Genomic DNA, 17,616 nt, shown 5'->3' with positions numbered 1-17,616 from the left:
GCCAAAACCCATAAGAGTTACTTGGAACATCGGATCTTGGTTAGGTACATTTTCAATTTGGTATACTGTGAGAAAAGATATACAAACCAGGGAGGAACAGTCCAATCGTTTTGTGATCAATTAATAAAGAATATTAACTTAAAAGAGAAACACACAACAAGAAGGACTGTAATATACTACAACAGTGGGCGGCACGGTAGCGCAGTGGTTAGCATTGCTGCCTCACAGCACCGAGAACCCGGGTTCGATCCCGGTCCATGGTCTCTGTCTGTGTGGAGTTTGCACATTCTCTCCATGTCTGCGTGGGTTCTACCCCCACAGCTCAAAAAGCTGTGCTGGGTAGGTGGATTGGCCACGCTAAATTGCCTCTTAATTGGGGAAAAAATAATTGGGTACTCTAAATTTAAAAAAAAAAAATCTATACTACAACATTTCACTTAACTGCACTGATGGAACTTCCAGTGGTGACATGTAGAAAAAGGCCGCATGTAAAGACTCCTGCTAGGGTCTTTAGTTTTTGGTTCTTTTTACCTGGTTTCCAGGGGTAATTCATTGACAGATTTGCCCATTTGAGAGTCCTTGGTCAGAAGATGTCAAAAGACCAAAGAAAGAATATAACTAAGAAAGTTGGGAGCGGCAGTCCTTTGGAGGAGCCGAGTAAGGTGCGGAGCCCAGGGGTATCTGAGATGGTGGAGCAAGTTTATCAGGTAGAGCTGCATATATCATGGTAGATATGCTGGGGAGGTAATGGTGTCGAATTTGACAAGCATTTCGAAAGGCATGGGAGGGAAATGATGTTGTTAGAAAGTTGGTGGATGATACCCTAGTGCCGATAAAGGAGGCGTTGGAAAGAACATCGGAGACAGTGCGGCAGCATAGCGAGGTATAAGGGGATGGAAGAACATAGAACATACAGTGCAGAATGAGGCCAATCGGCCCATCGAGTCTGCACCGACCCACTTAAGCCCTCACTTCCACCCTACCCCGTTACCCAATAACCCCTCCTACCTTGGTCACTAAGGGCAATTTATCATGGCCAATCCACCTAGCCTGCAAGTCTTTGGACTGTGGGAGGAAACCGGAGCACCCGGAGGAAACCCACGCACACACTGGGAGGATGTTCAGACTCCACACAGACAGTGACCCAAGCCGGAACCGAACCTGGGACCCTGGCGCTGTGAAGCCACAGTGCTATCCACTTGTGCTGCCGTGCTGTCACGATACCGATCAGGTGGCCTCGTTAGATGCTTAACTGCGAAGGTGGAGGAAAGAAATAAGGGCTTGAGAGCGACAGTCGACGACCTGGAGAATGGTTTGAGGTGGCAGAACCTTAGGATTGTGGGGCTGCCTAAGAGGGTGGAGGATCCGAAGCTGACTGAATATTTCAAGTTGACGTTTAAGAAGTTGATGAGGGAGGACGATCAGGGTCCCCCTATCGAGCTAGATCGGGCTCATCGGTTGATTTGGGTGAAGCCAAGGGGGAATGAACCACTGCAAGCTGTGATAGCATGCTTTCACAGCTATTGGTCAAAGGAGCAGGTCCTGAAGTGGATCAAGGAGAATCAGGAGGTGAAGTGGGAAGGTAGCAGTATCTTCATACATTAGGACATAGCGGTGGAATTGGCAAGAAGGTGTGGGGCTTTTAACAGGGTGAAAACAGCACTCTACAAGAGTGGTGTTTGGTTTGGTGTAGTGTATCGGCGAGGCTGAGGGTTGAGTGCAGGGCTAAAGATCATTCCTTTGAATTGGAGGAGGAAGCGGAGGCATTTGATATACAATCATGGAACATACAGTGCTGAAGGAGGCCATTCGGCCCATCGAGTCTGCACCGACCTACTTAATCCCTCACTTCCTTCCACACTATACCCATAACCTAATAACCCCTCCTAACCTTTTTTGGACACTAAGGGCAATTTAGCATGTCCAATCCACCTAACTCGCACGCCTTTGGATTGTGGGAGAAAACCGGAGCACCCGGAGGAAACCCACGCAGACACTGGGGGGAATGTGCAGACTCCACACAAACAGTGACCTAGCGGGGAATCGAACCTGGGACCCTGGTGCTGTGAAGCCACAGTGCTAACCAATGTGCTACCATGCTGTTGATAAGCTTTATCAAAGCTGAAGGACTTGGACTGGACTGAAGGAACTTGGTTTGTAGTTGGGGTGGGTCTGTATGGAGACATTGCACGAACAAGTATCTATGTACCTATATGTTTTTTCCCTTGTTCTCTTTCCGGCTCTCTTTTTATCTTGTTTGTACAATGTTGGGGGTAATTGAAATTGTTGCAATTTGGCCTGGGGAGTTCTTTCTCTTTTTTTCTATCTTTTTTCGCACTAAGGCGTGTTTGACATTTGGAGGGAGTGTTTGGTTTGGAGAGGTGGGGGGGTTGTTTTGTGTGGTAGAAGGCACGGGTGGGGGAGTTTTGGTTTCGTTTTGGAGTCTGGCTTTTGTCTTTGGTTGTTTATTTGGGTATTGTGGGCTCTGGCGGGGGGCTACCTTGCTGGCTGAGTTAGATTTGCTAATGAACGGGAACAAAGTGGGGAGAGGGTCTGAGGCCTGCAGGACCTGCTGAGGCAGGTTTCGTTGAGCCTAGAAGGTGTGAATGCTGGGGAACGTGGATGGAGGAGCGAGGTAGCAGTTGCTACCTAGGTTCCAGTTACGGGGACATTGGAGGGTAAGTCGTTGAGGCTGGTGAGTGTGTATGCTCCAAATTGGGATGACAGAATCATAGAATAATAGTGCAGAAGAGGTCCTTCGGCCCATTGAGCCGGAAAAACACCTGACCTGCCTACCTGATCCCATTTGCCAGCACTTGGCCCATAGACTTGAATGTTATTTTAAAAAATAAATTTAGAGTACCCAATTATTTTTTTCCCAATTGAGGGGCAATTTAGTATGGCCAATCCATCTACCCTGCACAGCTTTGGGTGGTGGGGGTGAAACCCACGCAAACACGGGGAGAATGTGCAAACTCCACACGGACACTGACCCAGAGCTGGGATTGAACTTGGGACCTCGGCACCGTGAGGCAGCAATGCTCTCCACTACGCCACCGTGCTGCCCCAGCCTTGAATGTTATGATGTGCCAAGTGCTCATCCACGTACTTTTTAAAAGATGTGAGGCAGCCTACCTCTACTACCCTCCCAGGCAGTGCACTCCAGATGTGGAGTTTATGAAGAGGATGCTGGCTGTGATACCTGATATGGATACCAGTTGATTTTGGGGGGGGATTTTAACTGCGTATTGAGACTCCAGTTGGATCGGTCTAAGCCGGAATCGCTATCCCGAAAGCACGGTCGGCGTTCATGAAGGAGATGGGTGGAGTGGATACATTACAGTTTTCTCTCCAGTGCATAATGTATATTCCTGCATAGACTTTATGTAATGTGGAGAGCCCTGTTGCCAGGGGTGAAGAATGCGGAATATTCCACAGAAGTGATTTCACACCATGCTCTGAGCCTGGTGGTTGTGACTTTGGAGATAGCGCAGCCCAGCGACCGGGGGGGGTGGTTTGATGTGGGGATGTTGGCGAATTTGGGATTTTATGTGACGATGCAAAGGTGATGAGTATGTGGGGTTCAACAAGAATGGGGAGGTGTCATCCTTAGTATTGTGGGGGGCCTGAAGGTAGTGGTGCGAGGGGAGATAATTTCGCAAAATACACAGAAGGATAGGGAGACGAGAGAGGAGTGCCAGTGGTTGGTGGACGAGATGCTGGACAAGATGGCAGATATTCAAGTGACTCGATGCGAGAGCTTCTGGCTAGTAGAAAGAAGTTGCAGGCTCTATCCACTGATAAGGCGGTACAGCCAGTAGTGGACCTACATTTTTGGGGCCCTGAAGCTTGAACTGTTATGTTCGCAACCAGCAACGAGGTCTGGGTAACCACTGTTTTCTTCTTCAATGGGGTTGTTCCACGACAGATCACCGCAAATTTTAAAAAGATTTAACCACTACATCTCAGATTTTGATTAAAATTGCTGTACTGGATTGTCTCACATGTCAAAGTCACTGGTGTGAATAAAAATTTCCTATGCCTTATAGTTTTTGAGTTATGGGGGGATGAAAATTAGGGAAATGTTAAATACATGCATGATGCATCATAGAATGATGAAATAAAACATAGAAAAGACCACAGTCAATATAATCTTTTATTTTAGACAACTATGAGAATACATACTACATGTAGCACATTTTACAAAATACTCTTTTTTCTGTTTTTTCCAGCAACATATTCACGTACAGTTTTGTCATATGAGAGCTTCCTTGCAATGTCATTTTCTAGAGACAATATGCATAAAGAATTTAAGCGCTCTTCAGTCATGGTGGACCAAAATTTGTTCTTTATAAAGGATAGCTTTGAAAAATTCCTTTCTGCTTCACAGCTTGTGATAGGCATTGTCAAGTACAGCTTAAGCGCAGTAGTAATATTGGGGAACACTTCAATTAGGTGTTGCTCACAAATAAACTGAAGAACTTCTGTGCATTGCATTTTAGATGGCGTGTTTTCTACTGTGTTCTGGGATTTCCTAAGGCGCAAATATTCTTTGAACTGATAGCACTCGTTTACTAATTTGTGATCAATATCATCTTTGTAATACGATATTATAAGTTTAATACAGTCCTCATCAATTTCAGAATTGTTCACCAATTCTGAGAGGAACTTGAACCTTTTCGCAATCTGCCCATATGGGTCAATCCTCTTGCGTAACTGGATTATCAAGCAGTCATAGAGTTGATATAGAACTTCTATCCTAAATTTGTCAGCTCCTCTCAAAGAAGCAATACCACTTGTTCCATCTGAAAATTTCCTTGTAACAATGCGTTTGGAAGCATCAGAATAATTTGAGGTGATATCTTCACACAACCTTTTGCTTCTGATTCATAGTGTGCAATTCTATCGGCTGAATTTTCTCTGAGTTCTTTAACAAACGAAAGTAAAGATGATAGCAGAAGATAACCTTCAAATACATCAAAACCAGGGGTTTGGAGTTTCTTGTTTTGTTGAAACGCTCCAGCACTTCTTCCCAAACGACTGTTAAAATAGCATATTCCAGCTTTACCAACTTGTGGTATAAATTCTTTGCATCTCGTTTACATTCAGGCTTCTCTTCTGAGTCTTCAAAAATATGTTTGAGAGTTTGTAAAGTACCCATATATCCATTTTTAATTGCCCAGACTGCTTCATAGTTACACTTAAGCTCTTTAGAGAAAAATGTAGATTGCCCTGTGTGTTTAAAATCCACCATCTTCGTGGAGATCCAGAAAAGAAAACATACAGCTCCTGCAAAATGCCAAAATAGTCAACAACTTCAGGTACTCCTCTAGGGTCTTGACCTCTGTTAAAAAGGGGAAAAAATTACATTAGCCACTGCAGAACAGCCAATTTACCGCGACATTTCACCTTACAACATCTGTGCTACTGACTCTCAAACTTTGGGATTGTTGAAATATATACAACAAAAAATTAATCAATTTGAGTCGTGCGACTATTGTCACATGCTTTGAAAGGAATTTTTTTTAGGTCTACTTTCTGAGAAAGGTTTTTTTAAAAAAAACCTTCTCAGAAAGTAAAGCGCCATTTTTTAAGATTTATAATAAATAAGCTAAATAGGCTAAACTAGGCTATATTCAAGCTAGCCTACACTAGGTTAGACTAAGTTAGGCAAGACTAGGCCGCCAAAACTCATAGGCTAAGGTAGTATAACACAATTTTCCCATTATTTGAACACTTTTCATAATAAACACCTGTAATTTTTTAACACAAATTCACCCTTTTATTACTTTTTCATAAATACTTGTAATATAGTATTAGCCTATGCTATGCGGTCGTAGTCTACCTTCCGTTCACCTCTTCATAAAAACAATAGGCTTAGGCTAATCTAACACTATTTCACCTTTATTACTTACCTTACTTTTCTAAATAAAACATTTATTTTTGAGTCGGGGTAATTAAAATATTGTATCCTCATGAACACTTCATTGAAAAAAATTCTTGTCGAGATCGCTATCACCAATGCTATCACGTTGAAAATTTACGTTAGCACTGTGTTTGCCTTTTCAACGGCTCCCCTTTTTTGTTATGACACGTCATCTACTGTTTGTATTTCTGTCATAAATGTTAATAGTGTTTTAAATTATTTATAATTATTTTATATTAAATATATTTAGAACGAAACATCCTTAATTTGAACATTTTTTTCATTTACGGCTAGCCTACATGATACTTTAATAACCTTTAAATTTTTATTTTAACTATTATTTTGTATTGAATTACATTATTATTAATATTATTTTTTTTAAACCCCTTCTCATACAGTAGACACAATATTTAAGCAATGTGGACTACAGTCGCTTCTGGGGCCCCTCCGGGATTAGGGGCCCTGAAGCTTAAGCTTCATTAGTTTCATAGTAGATCCGCCCCTGGGTACGGCAATTGTCATGCTCCAGGGGAGTATGTATTAATGTGGGGAAATGACCAGTGAGCTTTTGGCTGGTCAGCTGAGGGGGCAGGCGGTCTTCCTGGGAATGTATGGATTCGGTGGTTGGGTGATGGAACAAAGAAAATTATAGCACAGGAACAGGCCCTTCGGCCCTCCCAGCCTGCGCTGATCCAGATCCTTTATCTCAACCTGCCTTCTATTTTCCAAGGATCTACTTCCCTCTGTTCCCCGCCCGTTCATATATCTGTCTAGATGCATCTTAAATGATGGTATCGTGCCCGCCTCTACCACCTCCGCTGGCCAGGCACCCATCACCCTCTGCGTAAAAGACTTTCCACGCACGTCTCCCTTAAACTTTCCCCCTCTCACCTTGAAATCGTGACCCCTTGTAACTGACACCTCCACTCTTGGAAAAAGCTTGTTGATATCCACCCTGTCCATACCTCTCATAATTTTGTAGACCTCAATCAGGTCCCCCCCTCAACCTCTGTCTTTCCAACGAAAACAATCCGAATCTACTCAACCTTTCTTCATAGCTAGCACCCTCCATACCAGGCAACATCCTGGTGAACCTCCTCTGCACCCTCTCTAAAGCATCCACATCCTTCTGGTAATGTGGCGACCAGAACTGCACGCAGTATTCCAAATGTGGCCTAACCAAAGTCCTATACAATTGTAACATGACCTGCCGACTCTTGTACTCAATAACCCGTCCGATGAAGGCAAGCATGCTGTATGCCTTCTTGACCACTCTATCGACCTGCGTTGCCACCTTCAGGGTACAATGGACCTGAACTCCCAGATCTCTCTGTACATCACTTTTCCCCAGGAATCTTCCATTGACCGTATAGTCCGCTCTTGAATTAGATTTTCCAAAATGCATCACCTCGCATTTGCCTGGATTGAACTCCATCTGCCATTTCTCTGCCCAACTCTCCAATCTATCTATATTTTGCTGTATTCTCGGACAGTCCTCCTCGCTATCTGCAACTCCACCAATCTTAGTATCACCTGCAAACCTGCTAATCAGACCACCTATACCTTCGTCCAGATCATTTATGTATATCACAAACAACAGTGGTCCGAGCACGGATCCCTGTGGTACACCACTAGTCCCCTTTCTCCATTTTGAGACATTCCCTTCCACCACTACTCTCTGTCTCCTGTTGCCTAGCCAGTTCTTTATCCATCTAGCTAGTACACCCTGAACCCCATATGACTTCACTTTTTCCATCAACCTGCCATGGGAAACTTTATCAAACACTTTACTGAAGTCCATGTATATGACATCTACCGCCCTTCCCTCATCAATTAACTTTGTCACTTCCTCAAAGAATTCTATTAGGTTTGTAAGACATGACCTTCCCTGCACAAAACCATGCTGCCTATCACTAATAAGTCTATTGGCTTCCAAATGTGAATAGATCCTATCCCTCAGTACCTTCTCCAACAGTTTGCCTACCACTGACGTCAAGCTCACAGGTCTATAATTCCCTGGATTATCCCTGCTACCCTTCTTAAACAAAGGGACAACATTAGCAATTGTTCAGTCCTCCGGGACCTCACCCGTGCTCAAGGATACTGCAAAGATATGGTAGGTTAGTATTGGCGCCGGATAAAGTTAATGGGGTGTTTGAGGTGTTCTATAAGACTCTGTATAGGTCAGAGCTGCGGAGGAGGAGTCAGATATGTTGACGTTTTTGAGGGTTTGGAGTGTCCCAGGGTTGGAGGAGGAGGATTGGGAAGAGATGGAGGGGCCGCTGGGGGTGGGGAGGAGGTCAGAGTGGCGATTGGGCGAATGCAGACGAGTAAAGTGCCAGGGCCAGATGGATTCCTGGTGGAGTTTTATTAAAACATTGCTGATATACTGGTGCAGCTGTTGGTGGAGATGTTTGAGGACTCGGTGAATGGCGTGGTCTCTTATGGAGACAATGATGCAAGCGTCTATCTTTTTTCTGCTAAAGAAGGATAAGGACCCGGTAGAGTGTGGATCGTACCGCCTGAGGAACGGATGGGTTCCCATTTTACACACTTAGGGGTGCGAGTGGCCTGGGATTGGGCTCGGCTTCAGAAATTGAATTTTACAAGCCTGGTGAGCAGGCTTAAAGCGGACTTGTAGAGGTGGGACAGCATCCCTCTGTCCTTGGCTGGCAGAATTCACTCGGTAGAAATGAATGTCCTGCCGCATTTTTTGTCTTTTTTTCAGGATTTGCCTTTTTTTTTTTTTTGCCAAAATCCTTTTTTGGGGGAGTCCAGAAATTGATTTTGACTTTCATTTGGGCTGGAAAATTAGCTAGGATTTGGAGGAGGCTACTTCAGAGGGAACAGCAGTTGTGTGGGGGCGGGGGGGGGGAGGTGGGCTTGGTGTTGCCAAGTTTGATATATTATTATTGGGCGGAGAATGCTGAGAGGTGCTGGGATGTTGTGGGGACCCTGATGCTGCATGGGTGCGAATGGTGGCGGCTTCGTTACCTTTTACTCCAGGGAAGTAATCAGGGAATCCGGTGGTGTCCTCCACACTGAAGATATGGAGACAATTTCGGCAGCACTTCAAATTGAAATTGGTATCGAAGTTGGTGCCGGTCTGTGCGAATCACATGTTCGAACTGTCGGGAGGAGAAGGGGGTTGTGGTGATGAAGGATTTGTTTTTGGAGGGCTGGTTTACGAGCATGGAGGGGTTGGCAGAAAAATTTGGACTTTCACGGTTGGGTATATTTAGATATTTACAGGTGCGTGACTTCTCGAAGAAGATCTTTCCAACATTCTCGGTGGTGTCATCTTCCTTGTTACTGGAAAGGGTCTTGTCATCGGCGGGGACAGAGGAGCGGTGCACCTCCGGGATTTATAATGCTCAGGGAGGCCTATAATGGAGGAGGCAGTGTCTTTTGGAGGGGATTAAGGCCAAGTGGGGGGAGGAGTTGTGGTTCGAGCTGGGGAGGGGGGTGATGTGTGAGATTCTGCGTAGGCTGAATGCAACATCATCATGTGCAAGGTTAGGCTGATACAGTTGAAAGTAGTGCATCGGCCCTTTTGACCAAATCCAGGACAAACCGGTTATTTTGCAGGTGTGGGGGATGAGTGTGAGTGTTGTGGGAGGGGCCTGGCCAACCATGTACATATATTCTGTTTGTGCCCTAAGCTTGTGGGGTTTTGTGTCTCCTTCTTTGGCACCATGTACAAATTGAACTGAAGCCTTGTCCCCTTGGGGCCATCTTTGGAGTATCAACCTGTCGGAGCTGCAGACTTGGGCGGGCACTGATATTCAGGCCTTCACCTCGCTGATTGCTCGAAGGCGGGGATGATGGGTTGGAGGTCAGCTCCTTCACTCAGTATGGCTGGGGATCTTCTGGAATTTTTGTATCAGGAAAGTTAAGCACTCCATAAGGGGAGCAATTGAATGGTTTTACTGAAGATGGCAGCCGTTTATTTAGTACTTTAAAGAGCTGGTCACCGCTAATTGCCAGGGAGAGGGTAAAGGGTCGATGGGGAGGGTGGGGGGAGGCTGCTGGGGGGAGTTCTGTTTGGTTTTCCGGGGGGGGGGGGGGAAGTCTGTTATTAATTCTTATTGTTTTTAGTATTTACAAAATTAAAAAAGTTGAATACAAATATATTTTTAAAAGTTACACCGATGGCTATACGCACACAGTATTATGGGAAGTTACCTTTTTGTTCCAACTACCTCTGTTTCCTGAATTCTGAGATGACCCTTGTTCCCATACAGCATCCAATATTATATAACTCTATTAGCGAAATCCTGCAGGTTATTTGTTCACATTTGGGAACACTGTCTTCCGTTTCAATGAAGGCATAAGCATCTCAGTTTGAATTTTGGATCTTAACCAGCTGCCGTTTTTGCAATAATTTGTTTTCAGGGGAGATTACTTTATGCACTTGGGTATGGTTATGATAGGATCGACTGTGTCCCTTTCTCCAGTTAATGTGCTATGGATATATCATTCTTTGACTTTGATATTACCCACCCTGTGGACTCAGCTTTTTAACATATAAGTGCCAATTCCCTTATCTCTCCGCTTTGAAGTTACCTCTTCTACACTTCGTTGTTTTTTCCTCATCACATGGTAAACGCTTGCTTTTCTCACGTATGCTAATTCGCATATCAGAACCCCTTTCGGCCAACTATCCTTTTCAATTCCCCTTTTTATTTTATCCCAATTAAATTTTTGAATCTTAATTTTTCCCAATTCTTAACACCTTCCTTTTTTTTCAAATGAAACACAACTTGAAAGATGATTTTATTTCTGAATCATTTCTTATTAGGTCTACCTTATTTAACAATGAAAGTATGCCACCACAGGCTTCTCAATTCCGAGTCCATCTTCCAGTAACAACACAGCCCCCAGCATTCAAACAGTTCTTTTTGGTATTGCTGATGTTCTTCGAACTTTGACTAAACGGCATTAAATCATCAATGCACACCGTATAGAAACTCAGTCCCTGAATAACTTTATTCATTAATCTCTGAAATTTTGCAGGTGCATTCTTTTTCCCGAAAGGGATAACTTTAAATTGATAAAGTCTATTTGGTGTCTCGAATGCTGAGACAAAGGAAATTGCCAATATCCTTTAGCAAGTCTATTTTTGTGATGAATTTAGACTGTCCAACTTTTTCAATGCAATCCTCCAATCATGGTACAGGAAACAAGTCACTCTTGTTCACGACATTCACTTTCCTGTAGCCCAGGCAAAGTCTTTGTGTTCCATCTGGCTTTGGCACCATTATAGTAGGTGAACTCCAATCACTAGAACTCTTCAATAATGTCATTTTGAAAAAAATATTCAAATTCATTCTCCACTTGTGATAGCTTTGCTGGATCTAACCTATATGGATGTTGCTTTATTGAAACAGTTTTTCCCACATCTACGTCCAACATGGCTATCTCTGTTCCATGTAATTTATTCCCACAAGCAAATTTATAAAACTCTTTCAATTCGCCTCGGCTCTTATCTGGAAGGTAACAACCAATTGTCTAAATTTCCGAGTATTTCCCCAATTACCCAAATGAATTAGAGGAAAGTCACTCTCCGAATGTAACCCTTCCACTTCTCCCTGTTCCAATACTACCAAGACCTCATGCTTGTCCTCATCTCCTCTATCCCAATACCTCTTGGCATGTTGATGTGACATTCTCTGTCAGATTTACATTTATCAGGTGTGTATACCAGATAATTTACTTCACTCAGTTTTCTCTCAATCTGATATGGTCCACGAAGTAAAGGTTTTTCAAACTTATTTTCCAGTGACCCACTTTTACCAAATGGCCATCCCTCACGACCTCATGCGACATTCACACCATGACAGGTGAGCCCGTTCTTATTTTTATCCATTTAAATGTAATATAATTGATCATACTCACTCAAAACGGTAAATTGCATTCGATTCTGCATATCTAAAGCCAAGATGTTGCATGGCAACAAAATAATTCCACCTTGTATATTGTAATTTTCACTTACCAACGAACAGTTTTACATTCCTCACACTGAAAACACTGGTTTTGTTCAATCTGATGTTTCCAACTCAAACCCGAGATTTACCTCTGGGCTCCAAAGTGCCAAAAGGCTGCTTAATCGAGTGAGGATTTGACACCCCGTGTACCATCTGACCTATCTAAACACATTGACTGATCTGGTAGCCCTGTATCAACACAGATACGTGAATTCAGCTTTATGAAATACGATAAATTTTATTCTTCTTGTCAATATATGCATTCAAAATAAATGCCCAAAATAAGAAAATACACTCATTTAGTGTCTCAGCCATCCACATTGTTCAGATGTCATCTCATTCTGAAATTGATTTACCAGCAAAATATTTTTATGCACATAGGATTTTTAGATAATGACGATCATTTTCAAACTCTGAAGTCATAGCCTGCATTTATGGCAGGAAATTCAAGCCTCCGGCAGAGTTCACTGACCAGGCAAGCAGCAGGATTGTTGCTACAGTCGAAATCTAAATGACTGTACATTTAAAAATACACCTCGCTCCCAATTCTTAGCTTTTCCTTTCATAAAGTGCACTTCGCTTGAATTTTGTGAGGCAATAATAAGCTTTCCCTCCACATCAAAAGACCTCATGCTTGCTGTGTCATCGTCTGAGAGGTCCTCATTGTCACACCACCTACTACAAAATGCGCACTACAAACAGAACAGAATCTGAACAACATGTAACACTACACCAGTGTTGATCCCACAGCCATTTCAAACATTAGACTTCATAATGAAACATTGGGTGCAATGTAACGGAAACATTTCTTAGTGTATTTTGGGCGGATTTGGTGGGGTTTTTCCTCCTGGCTTTTTGGGTGAGATCCACACCATTACTTACCCATACTTAGGGCGCGATTTATAGGAAAAGTTGTGAAGTGTGGTAGCGAGCGGGAGCTGCCGTGAGCTTCCTGATGCTCGACCCAGTGAGACCGTCATCGGTATCAAATTTGAATTTGTCCACTTAACGAGACCCAACAGCTTCCAAGATGCAAATGATGGTCCTGCCGGCTGCTTCACTGGGAGCCCACCCGCCAGCTTCCTGCCAACAAGAGGAAGCAGAGCAAACGCCATGCATCCCGCAGCCATGCCACCGAGGAGACCAGCCCCGCAATTTGGGGATGCCGACCTGGCTAGATTGCTGGACGTGGTCGAATCTAGACAGAATGCCCTGTTCCCCTGAGGCGCTCGTAGGGTCAGCCATCAGGGCAACCGGTGTCACCTAGGAAAAAGTGGCAGTGGCTGTCAGCTTGGAGAGCTTCACCAGGAGGACCTACACACAGTGCCATAAGAAGATCAATGATCTCCACTGGGCCCCAGAGTGGGTTGGCACCGACCCCGCCTGTCATGCCTGCCCCCCCACCCTGGTGACCATGTGCCTGGCACGGCCCTGCCCAGCACCATACCATGCCCTGGCCCATCCATGTCCAGTAGTGTGCCCATGCCTGCATCCCCCATTCCACCTCCCCCACCCCCCAACCATGCGTGCAAGGCAACATGTGTTAAATGTTTTAGTTGCTGTGAAATGAAGAGTCTAAAGTTCTTGTTCCTTTTCACCAAACACCATTTATTTCACTTCCACAGCCTCTGCACAAAACTCTTAACAATACACCACCTGACAGAGGCCACCTGAAGCATCTTTACATATCAGTGTCAATTAATGGATACTTTACGTAAATGAGACAACTAATTGCAATGTCTCTTAACCTATTACTTAACAGTCTCCCCTTGGAGAAAAAAAAGAATTAGGTGAAAACAAAATTTCAAGAAACTCAAAAACACACACATGATGTCCCCCCATTTCTTTTTTTGATTGGACGAGAAAGAAAAAAAAACAGTCACAGAAACAAGTGCCCTTCATTAACAATATCCAAAAGTTTCTGTGAACTCGCCCCTCTTTTCGTAAAACAGTCTGACAGTTGATAGCTCCTGTCGACCCATTTAATTTTTGTTATTTCCCCTCTGTCCAACATCTGCTTCAAACTTGCGATGTCTATCCGTAACCTCTTTTCATTGACACTTTTTGGAGAGTGCACATTTTCCCACAGGGATTTATTGTCAACGTGACAGTCAATAGGTATATTACCCAAATCCCCTAATCCCAAAATTTCTGTCAATGTCATACTTATATAAAAAGCCATATCCACTGCCTCTACAAGGCTTAACGTCTCAGCAGCCAAAGTGCTTTTTACCACTCTCCTTATTTTCTTTGTTTCCCACACAAGTGGGAACATTTACCATTGTTCCCCAAAAGGAAAATTATAAGACCTCCTGCGCTTGAAACCTCATCACATATATTTGCGTAGGGCGCATCACTATAAACTATGAGTTTCAAGTGCTTAAGGTCACCTAAAACCGGGAACTTCAAAACACACTCCTGCATTTTTAGTTTGGCCAACGCTTTATTTGCTCTTATTATGTCTTCCACTTTGGGATCATTCATTTTTGTACTCAAATCTAAGACATCAAAACTCATGTCCGGTCTAGTCTGTCTACCTAACCAGTTCAGTTGCCCAATTGAACTTCGTAGTTGCTCTTTTTCTATCTTTGAAACCATTGCGTCTTTTTGTGAAACTCGGCCACGACTAATTGCTATTGGGGTGATGCTTTCCAAATAAGATTGCTGACGTAATGTTGCCCCTAACTTAGTCTGTCCAATTTCCAGTCCAATATATTTAAATGCACCGGAAGCCTGACTTCCAACCCTGAATTCTTTCCTCAAACCAGAGATTACAATAGCTTCAAAATCACTAGTCCCACCCCACAAAAAATCATCGACATGCATCATAAAAATGCCAGAAAGATTTCCTTTATAGTGCCAGTAAAACATTGCAGGATCTGCTTTCAACTGGCAACGGCCTAACTTTAACAAAACTGACCTTACCGAAAAATACCAGACACTAGCTGCATCATTTAATCCATATACACATTTGTTCAACTTTCAGAGTACCCCTTCTGTGTTAGCTGTTTCTTTAGGAGGACGGAGAAAAATGTCTCTCTGGAGCTGATGCCCCTGCAAAAAGGCAGCTTTTATATCTACAGATTTGCATTCCCATGCCTTTGTGGCTAATAGAGCCAAGAAGATCTTTAAAATAACCTTTCCTGCTGTAGGTGAATCTACCGTTAAATCCTGATCTTCTAAGTTTTCTTCAAATCCCCTTGCCACGAGCCTGGCCTTTGCCTTATAAGTTCCATCCGGAAGAACCTTTTCTGTGCAAATCCATCTGTGGGATAGAGCTCTTTGTCCCCTATCCGGTACTTCCGTGTTTACCCCAAATTCACTCCAACTATGCAATTCTTGCTGTTTAGCTTCTTTAATAACTTTTTCATCTAATTTATTTGAAGCCACCAAAATCTCACGTGCACGTGGGCTTCTACTCCTATTAGTATTCGTAGTCTTACTCATGTTCCGAGATCTTGACAAACTACGTCCCCTCTCCCGCCTAGTATCTCGTTCTGTACTGCTACTGCTTGATCTTTCCCTTCTGCTGTGGGATGTCCTTTCAATAGTTCTCGACCTTTTCCTACGGACCTGTTCACTATCCGATGTACTATCTGAACTGGCACTGCGCTTCTGTGCCCTCCATTTTTGAACTTTGTTTTCCCAATCCATTGTCTTGACTCCTTCCCCTGAATGCTGCACATTCAACAATGTTTATACTTTCCAGTGGCCTTCCCTGCTCTACTAATAACAGTTGCATCCTTCCATTGACTAGACCCTTCAGGCAAGTATGTCACTTTTGTACCAATTTTGGCAGTTGCCCTTTCGGAAAAATGTCCTGTTTTAATTCACCAGAAGTGTTGTGTTCCTCCACAGAAACCCTGTCTATATCAGTTAATTGGTCCTCATAGTTATGTAACACATGCATACCAGATGACGCTGGTTCCTCGTCATGTCCGTCTGCTCTGTCTAAATTTGAAAATTTGTAATCTGTACCCATTGATGAATGGACCCTAACAGTTTGATTACCATGTAGCAAAATAATTGTTTTGCAATCTATGTCTATGATCTTCCCTGGGCCTTTCCATTCATTAGAATTGTCTCTCTTATAGTATACCATGTCTCCTTGCTGAAAAACAGCATCTGATGGCCGTACGTTATGCCTTAAAGCTCTGCGAATTCTTTCAGAGACTTCTCCTTCCAAAAAAGCTTTTCTACTGCTATGTAATGCATTTAAATGTTCAGCAAAACCAGAGCTAATTGTAGTCCCCTCCCAAGCTGGAGGCGGGTCATCCAAAATGGACGGAATTTTAGGATTTCTACCAAACACTAATTGATAAGGACTATAGCCCCCAACCAACTGCAATTTGGTCGATCTGCCAAAAGCTTCTGAAGCATGTCATCGATGACAGCATGATTTCTTTCACAGACACCATTACTAAATGGGCTTTCTGCAGCCGTATTCATAACTCTGATATTCTTGTTTTCACACACATCCCTAAACTCATAATTAGCAAATTCTCCCCCATTGTCCGTAAGGAATTTTGCCGGTGGACCCATTCCTGTCCCTATCCATTTTTCCACGATTTGATCCAGAATTACTCTCTTTTCTTTACTTCGTACAATCGTTGATTGACTAAATCTGGTTGCTAAATCTACAAAATGCAAAATAAGTATATTATTTGCTTTATCCCAGATCTTAAGGTCCATGGCCACAATGTCGTTAAAATTCCTGGCCAAAGGTAGGGTTACTATCGGTCGTGCTGGTGTCCTTCTGTACTTCCTACAAACTTCACAGCAGTCACTAACCTGTTCTATCAGTTAGTATCGTCGTCATCCCTTACCCCTGCATCCTTTAATAAATTTTTCAGCCTCCGAGGAGACGGATGTGCAAATTGCCTATGCAGTTTTAATACCACAAGCTTTTTATCAGCTAAAGTCCCATTTTCAACTGCCATTAACACATCCTTAACCACTCTACTTGAAAAATTATTTGTCGGTAACCACAATAGTGTCCCGACTGTGTAAATTGTAAGTCCACAGTCTTTCCAAAAACTTTTGCCTTATCCTGTTCCATATCCAGTTTCATGTGTGCTTTCTTCATTGATGGTCTGCTCAGAAGCAAAGGTATCTCACTTGCTACAACATCCGTGCTAATGAAATGATTCACTCCGGCAATATTGCAAGGGATCACCACTCTTTTCAGCGCCTTCAGAGTATTATCATCCCCAAACCTGAAACTTGTGAAACTTTCAAATTCCTTTCCTTTGTTACGATTTTCAGCATTCAAAGAGTCCAGGTAACACTTTAACCAATCAATTCCACACACAGTAGATGTGCAGCCACTGTCCAATACAGCACAGTTGAAGGATTCTGAAACCAACACTCTCATTACCGGCGTAAAACTGCTTGTCAATAGGACAATGCCTTCTTTCTGGTCACTATTTTTTTCCTCTTCTGACTCTTCCGTGTCATGTGTCGCTTCAAACACTCTATCATAACGAGTTGGACAGTTGAAAGCATAATGGTATTGAGAGTCACATCAAAAACATCGATTTATCATGCCCCGTGCATTTCTGGGGTTCGTCTTCCTATTGTAGGTTCTAACTGAGTTTCTGTCTTCATAATTTCCTTGTCTCGGTCTCCTTCTGTAGTCTTGAGCCCTGTTCGTAGCCATACGATTTCGCCATCCTGTTACTAGTGTATCTTCCATATTCTGCC

General features: G+C 43.2%; 1 long non-coding RNA gene across 3 annotated transcripts in view; it reads left to right on the top strand.

Moving 5' to 3' along the window:
- Positions 1-17,616, top strand: part of LOC140410986 (uncharacterized) — a 75,519-nt gene that overhangs the window by 33,413 nt on the left and 24,490 nt on the right. For all 3 annotated transcript variants that reach the window (XR_011940779.1, XR_011940778.1, XR_011940780.1), the window contains exon 2: positions 11,709-11,769. This is a non-coding gene — a long non-coding RNA (uncharacterized lncRNA). The remainder of the gene's footprint in view (positions 1-11,708; positions 11,770-17,616) is intronic.

Source organism: Scyliorhinus torazame, chromosome 4 (assembly GCF_047496885.1).
Source record: "Scyliorhinus torazame isolate Kashiwa2021f chromosome 4, sScyTor2.1, whole genome shotgun sequence".
Taxonomy (NCBI): Eukaryota; Metazoa; Chordata; class Chondrichthyes; order Carcharhiniformes; family Scyliorhinidae; genus Scyliorhinus; species Scyliorhinus torazame.
Note: the sequence above shows the minus strand (reverse complement) of the source record. Positions and strands in the feature narration are given on the sequence as shown.